The sequence below is a fragment of the Oncorhynchus kisutch genome, linkage group LG18, assembly GCF_002021735.2.
Source record: "Oncorhynchus kisutch isolate 150728-3 linkage group LG18, Okis_V2, whole genome shotgun sequence".
In the NCBI taxonomy this organism is placed as follows: domain Eukaryota; kingdom Metazoa; phylum Chordata; class Actinopteri; order Salmoniformes; family Salmonidae; genus Oncorhynchus; species Oncorhynchus kisutch.
In genome coordinates, this window is record NC_034191.2 from 64,479,512 (window position 1) to 64,492,363 (window position 12,852).

Here is a 12,852-nt window from a genome sequence, read left to right on the forward strand (position 1 = left end):
CTCAGAAACCTCATCAACAGTCTGTTCACACCCTCTCTGCTAAGCAACACCATATATTTCCTTAGCATGGTTAAAAAGAAAAATGTCAATGCAACTTCTTTACTATAAGTAATTGAGACCAAAAGCTCACGAGACGTTTCAAGTGTTTAATACCAAGGATACAGTCAGCTGAGTGCATACATTTAGAAAGCTCACAACACATTTTATACTCTTCCCTTATAGGCGTCACCTCCCCAGCTATACATTTTATAACCCCAATGAGTTTCCCTCTTTTCCCCTGTGGAATGTCCATGGTCCTCTCTTTGTTTAGCCAGATAGTCAGAATCACACCCCGTCCATCTTCTGTTCTGGGCCAGACCCTGCTCTCTGATCCTAGGCAATTTCCTCTTATCTGATTAGGTCAACTTTTCTAAATTAGTATACACACAGTTTCATGGCCTAAACTCCATTTATACTCACAGTAATCACTCACTAAACAGGATACAAACAAACTACAGTTTATCTTGAAACATGTTACATTTTGATAGAATCCATCACCCCCCCCCCCGTATTAAAGCATAAATCCTTCTTATTGTTTAATACCATTAAACAATCATTCAACTGCCTGCTGTAGACTTTCTTCTTCATTGGTTTTCTCTAGATCTGAGAGTGTGATAGAAACAGACTTGATAGATAGAGAAGAAAAAAAATACTAGAAAAAATAAATAAATAAACATGAAGTTAAAGCAATCCTAATTTCTACTGATTATCATAAGCATCTATGTAGATACATTTATAAACTAAATATCCCCCTAATGCTTTTTCTCAGTCTTCCATCAAGGGCTACAGGATCACAAGAGATGTTTTTCAGCCAAGTCCTCCTCACTGCGTTCACCTCCTAAGCTACCCTAAAGACGTGAGCCGTAGCCTGAATCAATTTCACCTCCTCTTGTGGCAAATCTGCACTATATGTGCGTTTCAGCAACAAAGCTTTTACTATATGGATTCCAAACAATGCCATCAGAGCTACCCCCGTAACTGCCAACACTGCCCATACCGCATATTCCAACATCCACCTTATTTGATCAATTGTCCAATACCACAACCTTAAGTCTCTTTTGTTATTACTCCCAATGTAACAGCCAGAAGTATTGTTACCGCTTTAACTCTGTCACTGTCAGTAACTTTCATCACCGGCTTTACCCGTTAGATCTATGATTGAGGTTATGAGATATTCCCTGCCTTTTCCCCAGTCCTCTCCCAATGTTTTCCTGACCAGCTTATCTATTGCCTTCTTATGTTGTGCTACAGTAGGGACTGGCGGGCAATAATGACCATTACTCAGATCTGGATCACATCTCTCATCCCACGGCATACCCATCCCCACCCCATGTGAAAACCCTATGTGTGACATAGGTTTTTAGGGCCTAAAGGTTGTTTTTATGCAATCCCTCTACAAATTCCTCTTACCGTGTGTTGGTCCCCGTTCTCTGGGAGGTATGTCAATGGATTATCTGCCCTTTGACATGGAGGAGAGAGCAGTGGGGTTGAGAGAGTGTCCAGTTCTACATGTCTCTGGGTCACATGCTTCCTGATCGTCTCCTGCAACAGATGGGCTGCCACCACTACTGCAAGGTTTTTCTCTGGGAATACAGCTTCTTGTATACATGGATCTGTGGCAACCCTCTCAATTGTTGTACCCTCACTTTCCTCAAGCCAATAAAGACTATCTGGTCATTATACTCTCTTTGCGTAATATCGTCCAGGGTCTGATTGCCCCAACAAGCTATTTCTCCCCAGGTCCTCGGTCTCTCACTATCTAAAATCTTCCTCGACCATTTCATTCCTGTTGGTGTTGGGTAATACAGAGTGACAGATAAGTAAAACCTCTTGCTCCAATATAATTCCCTCTCTTTCGTTTCTGTAGAACGTCCTGTGTCGTAGAACTCTCAGAAGTTTTGTCCTCTGCCCACACTAACTTGAAGGTTATTAACTACTATTCTTTCAACTGGAGTCTATCGCACACAATGCCATGTTGAGGGAGGGACAAGAATCTGGTTTCATTCCTCAACTATCTGTTCCATTGCATTCTTTCCAAATTCCTGTTTGTAAGAGAACCATCCCCTTATCAGAACATCCTACATCTAGGACACTAGATCTATTTTCAAATGGAACCACCCATATCACCATGCCTTTATGATTAGTTACCCTCACGGCTTCCGCAACTTTTGATGTTACCCTCTCCCAATGAACTCGAGTATCTTCGTATCGAGCTATCCACTCTATATAAAGTGTTATTTGAACAGGCAGTTAACCCACTGTTCCCAGGCCGTCATTGAAAATAAGAATGTGTTCTTAACTGACTTGCCTGGTTAAATAAAGGTCAAATAAAAAAAAATTAAAAAAAATTATCTTCTCCCCTTGGAGTGGCACAAACACTACCCCAACTAAAAATGTCCCGAGGCCCCACGTTACTGCCCTTTTTACATTGTGATCTACACTCCTTCTTTTCCATCATCACCTCCTCTATCAAAACCTGCTCTAGCATCTCCATCCTGCTCTAGCCTCTCCATCCTGCTCTAGCCTCTCCATCCTGCTCTAGCCTCTCCATCCTGCTCTAGCCTCTCCATCCTGCTCTAGCCTCTCCATCCTGCTCTAGCATCTCCATCCTGCTCTAGCCTCTCCATCCTGCTCTAGTCTCTCCATCCTGCTCTAGCCTCTCCATCCTGCTCTAGCCTCTCCATCCTGCTCTAGCCTCTCCATCCTGCTCTAGCTTCTCCATCCTGCTCTAGCCTCTCCATCCTGCTCTAGCCTCTCCATCCTGCTCTAGCCTCTCCATCCTGCTCTAGCAACTCCATCCTGCTCTAGCCTCTCCATCCTGCTCTAGCCTCTCCATCCTGCTGTAGCCTCTCCATCCTGCTCTAGCCTCTCCATCCTGCTCTAGCCTCTCTAATCCTGCTCTAGCATCTCCATCCTGCTCTAGCTTCTCCATTCTGCTCTAGCCTCTCCATCCTGCTCTAGCCTCTCCATCTTGCTCGGCCTCTCCCAAGTCAGTAGGTGTTGGTGCAGCTTTCACCTGGGACACATGGATCCAGGCCTTCCTTCCCGACACCTTCACTGCTGTGTCAGTCACTAGTAGGACAGTGTGGGGTCTGGTCCACCTGGGCTGAAAGGTACCCGGTTGATGGACCTTCAAGCACACCTTGTCTCCCGGCTCTAGTAGGTGTGCTCTCCCGAGGGAGTCTACAGTGTGCCTCTTTCAACTGGGAAGATACACACTGCAACGCATGGGTAATTTACTGACAATAGAACAACCTAGACTCTCCCAGTATGGCCAAATTACTCATTTGTGACGTGAATAACAGCACCTGGTACTCCCATCGGTCTCCAGCTTAACTCTTTATGTGGCATGAGTCCTGTGGTGGCATTGGAATAGTATCCAACCTAACAAACTCTGAGTCATATGTTCCTTAATCACACTCTTCAGGAGATTTGATGATATTATTACAGCAAACTTCCCTTCCGTTGATGTGGCCTCCTGTATACAGGAATTTGTGGCTTTCCTTTTAAGTATTATACCTTCTTTGACAACCCCCTAATTAAAAGTTGACAATAGTGTCTGAAATGACAATACTATCTCTGCTACTACCACCATGATCTGGGTCTGTGTGACACTCAATTTACTTCATACTAGTCTCTATAATCTATATTGTGCAGTTAGCTGTCCTCTCCTACGAGCTATCTCCTGTAACAATATACATAGAGTGGTGCCTTTTCCAAGAGACTCTATTACCAACTTCCTGAATTTATGAGCCACCCCCAGTCACATTCTATTCCGCTCTCCCAATGTTAATGCCAAAGAGCGTAAACACACACTGTTGAAAACATTTTCCAAATTGTCCAATACCCCCTTATCATGCTGTCTACCTCACAGCAGATACCGGATCAGGGAGTTATGTCGCTAACCTCTCGGGAGAAATCCCAACAATACAACATCCCCAATCTGGTGAAATTTGTATGAAAACAAATACAGTGTAACAGAGTAAGAAGGATCGGACCAAAATGCAGCGTGCTACGTGTCCATAACTCAGAACATGAGAAAATACCAAAAGAACAAAGTGAAGGAAAGAAATTAAAATCGAAACAGTCCCGTATGGTGCAAACACAGAAACGGAAAACAACTACCCACAAATCATAGTGGGAAAACAGGCTGCCTAAATATGGTTCTCAATCAGAGACAACGATAAACAGCTGCCTCTGATTGGGAACCATACCAGGCCAAACACAGAAATACAAAAACATAGAACAACACATAGAATGCCCACCCCAACTCACGCCCTGACCAAACTAAAATAGAGACGTAAAAAAGGAACTAAGGTCAGGACGTGACATACAGAAACACTAACCGACATAATCACACTGCCTGTTAAATCAAAGATGAACAACTCAGGCTATTATCAGCCAATTAGAATTACAACTCTTGATAACTCTACAAGGAAGTAATTGTATCCAGTAAAGAAATAATTGTATCCAGTAGCGTAATGGTAAAATAGACTATACTTAAAAATCCTATTGTCCATTATTTCTAGTAAGATTGATCAGGCCTCAACACCATTAAGTATTTCCTTTCCCTTTCTTTCCCTGTCCTTCAGAAACCATTTCAAACATTTAAAACTGTAACCCATATTCATAATCAGTAAATTGTGTTTGTGTGCTGTTGTGTGTGGTAAACCATATGGTGAAAACACACACATGGCCAGGCCTTACTTATCTGGGAGCTCATTTTACAGCCTAATCCTTCCAAAGAGATAGAAAATGACACCCCCTCCTCTGCTTGAAGAGAAAGTGTACATTTCGTTAGCTTTCACTATGCTTCATCTTAATCAGCAACTTGTACATTTTAATTACAAACCAAGCTCGATACTGATAAATCCACTGTCCTCCCTCCAATCATTAATCGTTAGTTTTAATCCACCTCATTGTTTATATGCCCTTCATTTAGCATATACTACCCTTAGACACGACAACATTTATCTCTCTACCGAGTCCAACGATTCACTCCCATAATGACTGGTCTCTCTTCTCCATGATTTCCCCAAACCACGGCACTACAACATTTTAAAAAGGTAATTTTAGGTTTGGTAACCCCAACTCTAATTTCTTGTGACCTTCTCCCAATATTAACTCTCATCTAATTCCCAGTGACCAATCCACCCTTTAGTTAATTCTATAAATCTATTTCAGAATAAGACAAAATGAAATGTCTCACGAGATTAGAAACTCCCCAAGGTGTTCTGAGTTTACAAGGAGTATTTTTCTGTTACGATTCTAACTTGTTACCTTTTAGACTCCATTGTCTTTGATTCTCGCAAGGATTTTCCAACCCCAAAATCGTCTCCACTTCCATCCATGTAATATGATCTGTGTATTGTTACTGGACCTACAGTATGTTCAAAGACATGGTTATGTTCAAAGACATGGTCAAAGACATGGTTAATAGATCCGAGGCATCTATTAAAAAGCAGTGAGTGGAGTTAGATTCCACTCTCAAAGCATCCTGCTCTATTTCATCCACCTCCCCCGCATTTGCTGTTTTCATAACAGGTTTCAAACCTGCCATAAAAGCAGACGTACAAATTCTATTAATGTACTCACAAACCCAGTCTTTTTGCAGCTGAGTACTAATCTGCTAATTTTGGGGTTTAAACCTCTCCCGACAGCACACAAAGTAAGCTATCAGCTCCTAGCCTCCAGCAATGGTGGCAGGCAGAGAGGCTAACGATATTTGTTGCTGTAGTAATATATAACCAGCGGCGTGGAGATTTAGTTTGATACCTTTCAATCCGAGTTCTCTGTGTTGTTTACAGGGGTACAGGAAGGGGGGTAGCAGAGGAAAGGTGAAGTAGCGTGACAGGCTAATCTGTACTGTCGAACACAATCATCCCAATTACCTCCCTCCGCGTGCCGTGAGAAGCCTTGACTCTTAATTTGCATCACCTTCGGGCTGGTTTCCCATTAACTGAGCAGTGGGTGGATTTACTTCAACCTTTCGAAACCGAACCATGATTTGAAATCCCCTCTGGTCTCCTATAGGCTGTATGATGTATACCCTTGGCTGGGTCAGGGTTTAATAACACTGTCAACTTATTTTGTGCGTTGTCGAGGGCTGAAGGGAATACTGCCTGAAGCAGCGTGATATGTAGGAGAATTTTAACACCAACATCACAGCTCTGAAAGACTGACCTGCAGAATCATGTTCCATGTGTGAAAAAAGTGTTATGAGCATCTCACGTTCTGTTTATATCCTTTTTTACCTCCACAAAATACATTGCCATAAATGTTTTTCATTGCCATTGACCCACAACATTGTCCTTGGATACTGTTTTACTTAAGCAATAAGGCATGAGAACCCGGGAATTATCATGTGAATAACTCCCTGCTAAGGCTGTTCTTAGGCCCGAAGTGAAGCCAAGGGCCGGGGAAACAGACCTTAGGAGGGTGTTATTCTCAATAATTCCCAGGTTCGAGGGCCTTATTACTTTTATAAAACGGTTGCCAACATATTAAAAAAGATTAACGACATGTTTTCATTAAAAACTTTATTATATTGTGTAAATTTGTTTTATTTCATCCTTCCGTCATACTAAATAGTCTGCAACATTGTTCCACAGGTCAGAGAGGCAAACAGGAAGGTTTAGACAAACCCAAACTGTTGCAAACCAAATGCTAGCCTATTAGCATGTGGAACTATTGTCTAGACACTTTTTTCCAGGGAAGATTAAGTTGGTAAATTGGCTGGGCTGTGGGACAGTGGATGCGCATTGATAAATCTAATGGAACTGTTAATAGGCATTACCTGAATAGGGGGATTGTGGTGCTATAACTCCTCTCTATCAACCAATCAGCATCCAGGATCCAAACAACCTGTTTTATACATTTGAACAAAGCTTAATTTCCATCCCTTACCCTCATAAACTGTATATACATTTTTCTCCACACATATCTATTTTCACCACACACAAGGATTTCCCATACACCCAAATACATTGATATTTTATCCTAGATGGATAGACTAGATTTAATGGGGTGAAGAAGGAATGGGATTGCTATTGACAATTGAACCTATACAGTAAGTTATGTAAGATAGAGTGAGTGAGGTCATGTGAAAAGGTGGGTGTAGATTGGGGGGAAAGTGGTATTGTCCATTTATAGTCAGGTTGATGAAGTGTGTATGTTTCCTCAATAGAATATTGTGGTCTTTGAAAAACTCCTGTGTACTGGTGAAGCCTCTTCTCATATTGCTGAAAGAGATACAAATACATAAATAACATGGCTCCTGTCTGTCTTGACAAGAAATATCTGTGGCATATGATTTACATAATTAAAGAAGATAAAAGTCTTGAATTCACTCAATTTGATGCTCCAAAGTCTGGCTGTGTGGAGAGAGGTTCACATCTGCCTCTGCCTAGCTAATGCTGCTAGCACATGCTAATTCACACTAGGCTACTCAAGATGAATGAAAAGCAAGGGGAGCGAAGGGGGAGGAGGAGAGAGAGAACTGTTCTGCCCCTTTTCCTCGCCTTGTCTTCTCCCTCACTTCATCTGAAGTGCCCTGAGGAGAGTGGAGATGGGGATAAGTATAGGAGAGGAGAAGACAAGAGAAGAGTGAACATAGATCAAATGTGATGAATCACAGGTTTTTCCACTCACCGTGTCATCCCGTCCCGCTCCGTTTTGTCAATCATCTGGAGATGAAAGATATAACAGCCTTTATGAGATCCGCCACTCCCCAAGGTTCAGATTAGTCCCCCTCCCAGCCTTCATACTGTACAGCAGATGACTAGGACTGGATGTACTGTATACTGTACTGTATAATACTGTATCACTATTCTAATCAATGTAACAGCAATTATTCACAGTATGTTGTGGATTTTGGTGTAGATTTAACTCATTCCACTTTTTATCCTTTATTTATACTGGTTATCCCATAAAAGATAAACCTAGACGGTAGCAATCAAACATGAATACAAATCGACAAAAGCATAGGAAATACTTCAAAGCATGTTTTGGGAGCTTACAGAAATTCTACAGTGATGACTAACACTGATACAGCAGCCGATGAGGTTGAAGTGAGGAGACTAAGGTAGAGGTGGAAGTATCTGGAATCTAGTCATGCTAGGTTCTGACGTACGCAAGGTGCTAAACTTCATCTGCAGGTGCAGCAGTACACTCACTGTCATTCCATTCCAATCACACTATCAAGTGCATCATCAGCCAGAGATGCTCTCTGAATTATAACTGTAGAAGGGATTAGGGAATAGTTTGTCAGCCAAATGGAAGAGTAACCGTGCACGTAAATACAGCACTATCATTGCTACATTTACTTCTTATAGGCTACAGTTTGACAATCTTTTCTGATACAAGTCAGCAAATATCTCTACAAATATCTCTATACTTAAATCTGCTCTGGAGCCAGTGAACTCCTGTCTGTTCCTTCCTCCCTTCTTCCTTCTCCCAAGGACGACTTGTGGTTGCCCAGCCTGCCCATTTGAAATACAGCCACAGCTACCCAAACCACAAACCCTCATAAATTCCCTTCCTATTCTGTTCTGGCAGTGCTGCGGTCACCTCTGCCTGCACTGTACACTCTTCACTCTGAAAGATGACAGTCACGATCTGGCAGTGCTCCCTAACCTTAGACATAACTCCAGTTCTACATCGAATAGGAGTGTGCAGAATGGGTTGTATCTCTGTGGCACTGCAGTAAGGGACACTGTTGTTACCCTCCACTCTAACCTTACGATAACTGCTGATGAGTAATATGAAAGAGCACTTGACACAGGCAGTAAAACAAACTGCAATCCAAAAGGGGTTATCCTGAAATCGAAGGAGTGGCATCCCCAGGGTGTGTGTGCGTGAGTGCATGTGTGTGTGTGTGTGTGTGTGTGCGCGCGTGTGTGTGTGCATGTGTATGAGTTGTGTGTCAGCATATGTCTGTGTCTACCTCACACTCCACTCAGGCCACTATGACCTCAGCCCCCCCCCCCTGCTACCACAGATTAAGTGCTGTTCCTTGACAGCAAGCCCTTGCTGGGGAAAATAAAACCACTACCTCTCTTCTTCACACACTTCCCCCCTCACACTCTCATCCTGACTGTGATCAGTGTGTGTTTGAAGATGGGGCCATTGATAAAGCAGAGACCGAGGCAGCCCTGATTCCCCCAGACTGCTGCTAGTCTGAATACTGTTTCACACAGAGAAGAAAAACATCTCATGTGGTCTTTTTAGCTTTTTAACTGCTTTGCTGGATGCCAAGTGAAATCTCTTTTGTAGCTCCGTGGCCGAGTTTGGGAATTAAATATAGATATAGCTGTAGTGTGGAGTCCTTTGGACAATTCGGAGGAGGGGGATTTGTGGGTAGTGTAGTGTTGTTTTTGCAGTACTAAATAACACTGAAATATGTCATATTTTATTTCAGTTTATCTATCCAACTGTTTGTCTATGTATGCTTCATTAAGTGGCAATGGTTTCCTAGCAACTGTCACAAAGTTACAGTAGCTGCATAGCTGTGGTGTTAATACAAGTGTTGTTCCACAAAAATAGTCCTTTTCTTTCCCTTTTATATTTTAAATAGAAATTGGTCACCAATATTGAATTTTAAAAGCCTGTTATATTAAATGAAGTGCCCTTTAATATAGACCACATGGAGAATTCAATAAATCATTTTTTTTTTACATGAATAAAGACCTAAAATTCTGCATTTTCACATGTCCCTCTGTGCACTCTCTGACTTCTAGGAACATTTTAAACCTTTGAACCCCAACATTTCTCCAAGTTTTCACCGTCATTGTAAAGCCCAAGTTATTTTGTTGCTTGTCAATAACATTTCTGAAGATTAGTATCTATTTCATGTGATTTAGTGATTGATTTCGACAGGGCTGTAGTGGAGCAGGTCGAGAGCTTCAAGTTCCTTGATGTCCACATCAACAACAAACTATCATGGTCCAAACACACCAAGACAGTCGTGAAGAAGGCACGACAACACCTATTCCCCCTCAGGAGACTGAAAAGATTTGGAATGGGTCCTCAGATCCTCAACAAGTTCTACAGCTGCACCATCAAGAGCATCCTGATCAGTTGCATCACTGTTTGGTATGGAAACTGCTCTGCATCCTTTCGCAAGGCACTACAGAGGGAAGTGCGTACGACAGAGTACATCACTGGGGCCAAGCTACCTGCCATCCAGTACCTCTATACAAGGCGGTTTCAGAAGATGGCCCTAAACATTGTCAAAGACTCCAGCCACCAAGTCAAAGACTGTTCTCTCTGCTACCGCATGGCAAGCGTTACCGGAGCGCCAAGTCTAGGTCTAAAAGGCTCATTAACCCCAAGCCATAAGACTGCTAAACAGTTAATCAAATGGCTACCCGGGAATATTTGCGTTGAGCGCCTTTTTTTACACTGCTGTTACTCGCTCTTTACCTCAATTACCTCAACTAACCTGTACCACTGCACATTGACTCTTACTTACTTAAAAAAAACTTTGCATTGTTTGTTAAGGGCTTGTAAGTAAGTGTTTCAAAAGAAACATTAAACTAATTGTCAAATCATAGTGTAAAAGCAGGTGAGCTGGTTCTACTCTTTTTGGAAAATTTCTGGTGTTTTGTGGTGGAAACCGTCAACCCTGTTACCCATAGAGGGTCAGGTTAGAAATGTTTTAACAATAAAAAAAAATTGTGAAGCTTGCTTTCAACTACCACTTCCTGTTGCACACAACATTCCAACATGAAATCATCCCCCCTGTTACAGTCAACTCTGTTACTTTATTTAGCACTAGCTAAATTAGCGCATTTTCTTATTTAACCTCTTGAGATAGAATTTTTTTTTTTTATGAAGTTGAACATGTGCTCTTTATGACAGAATGTTGAAATTTGGTGAAATCAAACGGTGTTTTTTTGACCACGTTACACCGAATTGAATTGGTGGAACGACCCACAAGGTGAAATGTATCATAGTCAACATGCTCATGAACCCTCACACTATCATGACTTCCAACCTAATCTCCAGCTCTCTGCTGGGAATGTATTGTTTCCTGATGCTAGGGGGTCAGGCCATTACTAATGAATCCATCTCAATGGGATTTACAACCCCCACCCCCTTTATATGTGGACTGGGAGTCGTATTGGATTGAAATCAGTCCAATGACGTTGGATATTAGAGCTGGAATAGGATGTATGGACCCCATCGTCCAGGAAGCAATTCCATGAGATTGGACTTAGATGGATTCAAACTGGAAACTGTTAAATTGACCCGGAGCAATTGACCCTCATCACTCCTTGGTTTCATTGAAAGAAGTGGAGAGGATGAATCTGAGTTAACATTCCCCCCTCAGTTTCATGAGTTTCTATAAAGTCATTGAATGAAGACGAAACACTTCCTTGACATTTAGGTTGTTGGAACTTAACTTTTCTTTTTGTCTTTCTACTTCTTTCTCTAATAAAGTTACTAAAAGCGTGAACAGTAGCAATCGTAAGCTTGGCTGAGGGAGAAGGGATAATCATTCATGATTATTTAGAGACGGCTGAAGTGAGCAAGCGAGCGCACTTTCACCCCCCTTAATTTGAGAGATGAATGGCACTTGGGAATCTAGTTAAACAAATGTCAGGGGAGGTGAGGCAAGGCATGATGCGAGGCGTGAGGCAGTGTGAAAGGTAAGAAAGAGAGAAACAGGACAAGACTGGAGCTCTAGTCTGGAGAGTCAGCAGCTTCCTATCAGCAGAGAGGATATGAGAAGAGAGTGGTAGAGGAGACAAGATGACGAGGGAAGCAGAGTTGAAAAGATGAGAGAAGGGAAGGAGAGCAGAGAAAGAGTAGGGCATAGGAAGGAGGAAGAGAGCAGAAAGGAGGGAGAAGGAATGTTTTATCTATTTGTCCATTTTGTTGGATAACGGACAAGGTAGAGAGTAAAAACAGTGCGTTATGACTCTTTTGGCTTTAGTAATGATGTGGATCTTGTTCCTGAGCGCTTCACAAAAATTCAATAAGAATGTAGCCTACATTTGTCCCTCCCCCTGAGGCAGGCCGGCAAGCAGGCACTGGGACTTTCATTTAATTTGCAGGGCCCAGGACTCTGCACGGGCCGGGGCCTGACTTACAAAGGAACACAGGAAAATGTGGACAGAACGAACGAGTGGAGCAAGAGGGAGAGAAAGAGAGGGAGTGAGGGAGAGAGAGACAGACAGAGCAAGAGGGAGAGGGTGGGAGGGAGAGAGAGAGAGACAGAGCAAGAGGGAGAGGGTGGGAGGGAGAGAGAGAGAGAACCACCTTGGGTCCTGTTCCTGTGAACTGAGTTGGTCTGCATGAAGGGCATACAACTCCTAATGAGCATTCATAGCATCTCCTCATTTATTATAAACACTGAGAATCGTCATCCTAATGTTGCACTCTAATGCTTCTTCTCATTACCGTTTCACTGCAGTTATGAATGCAGTATCTCTCTCCCCTGAAATGTCTCGCTCCCCTTTCCAGGAATATATTCCCTCTAGTCAAGATAGTCCCCATAAGAGTGTCATTGTAATGCCAGAGTTGTCAGTTTGGTTCCTGCAGAGGTACCAGGAATAATCTCTGGTAAGGTCACCTAAAAAATCTGGGGGCCACATAGTCACTACATGATGTGCGTTTACTGTGTGTGCGCAAACTGTATTTGAGCTTTATGTTTGTAGCTAGGTTGCTTTGAGTGAAAGCATGTGTTAAATAACAGTACTATTATATTATACTGTATGTTTGTCTCTCTGTAGCATTTGTGCCTTCCCGTGGAGGTAAATGTGTAGATGTGTCATCCACAGTGGAGTTATGCATAGCTATGCAGCTCTA

The 12,852-nt window shown here is 42.4% G+C and overlaps 1 protein-coding gene across 2 annotated transcripts in view; it reads left to right on the top strand.

Annotated features, from left to right (window-relative positions):
* neto1l (neuropilin (NRP) and tolloid (TLL)-like 1, like) overlaps positions 1-12,852 on the top strand; it is a 172,512-nt gene that overhangs the window by 11,063 nt on the left and 148,597 nt on the right. The gene's annotated exons all lie outside the window — the stretch shown is intronic.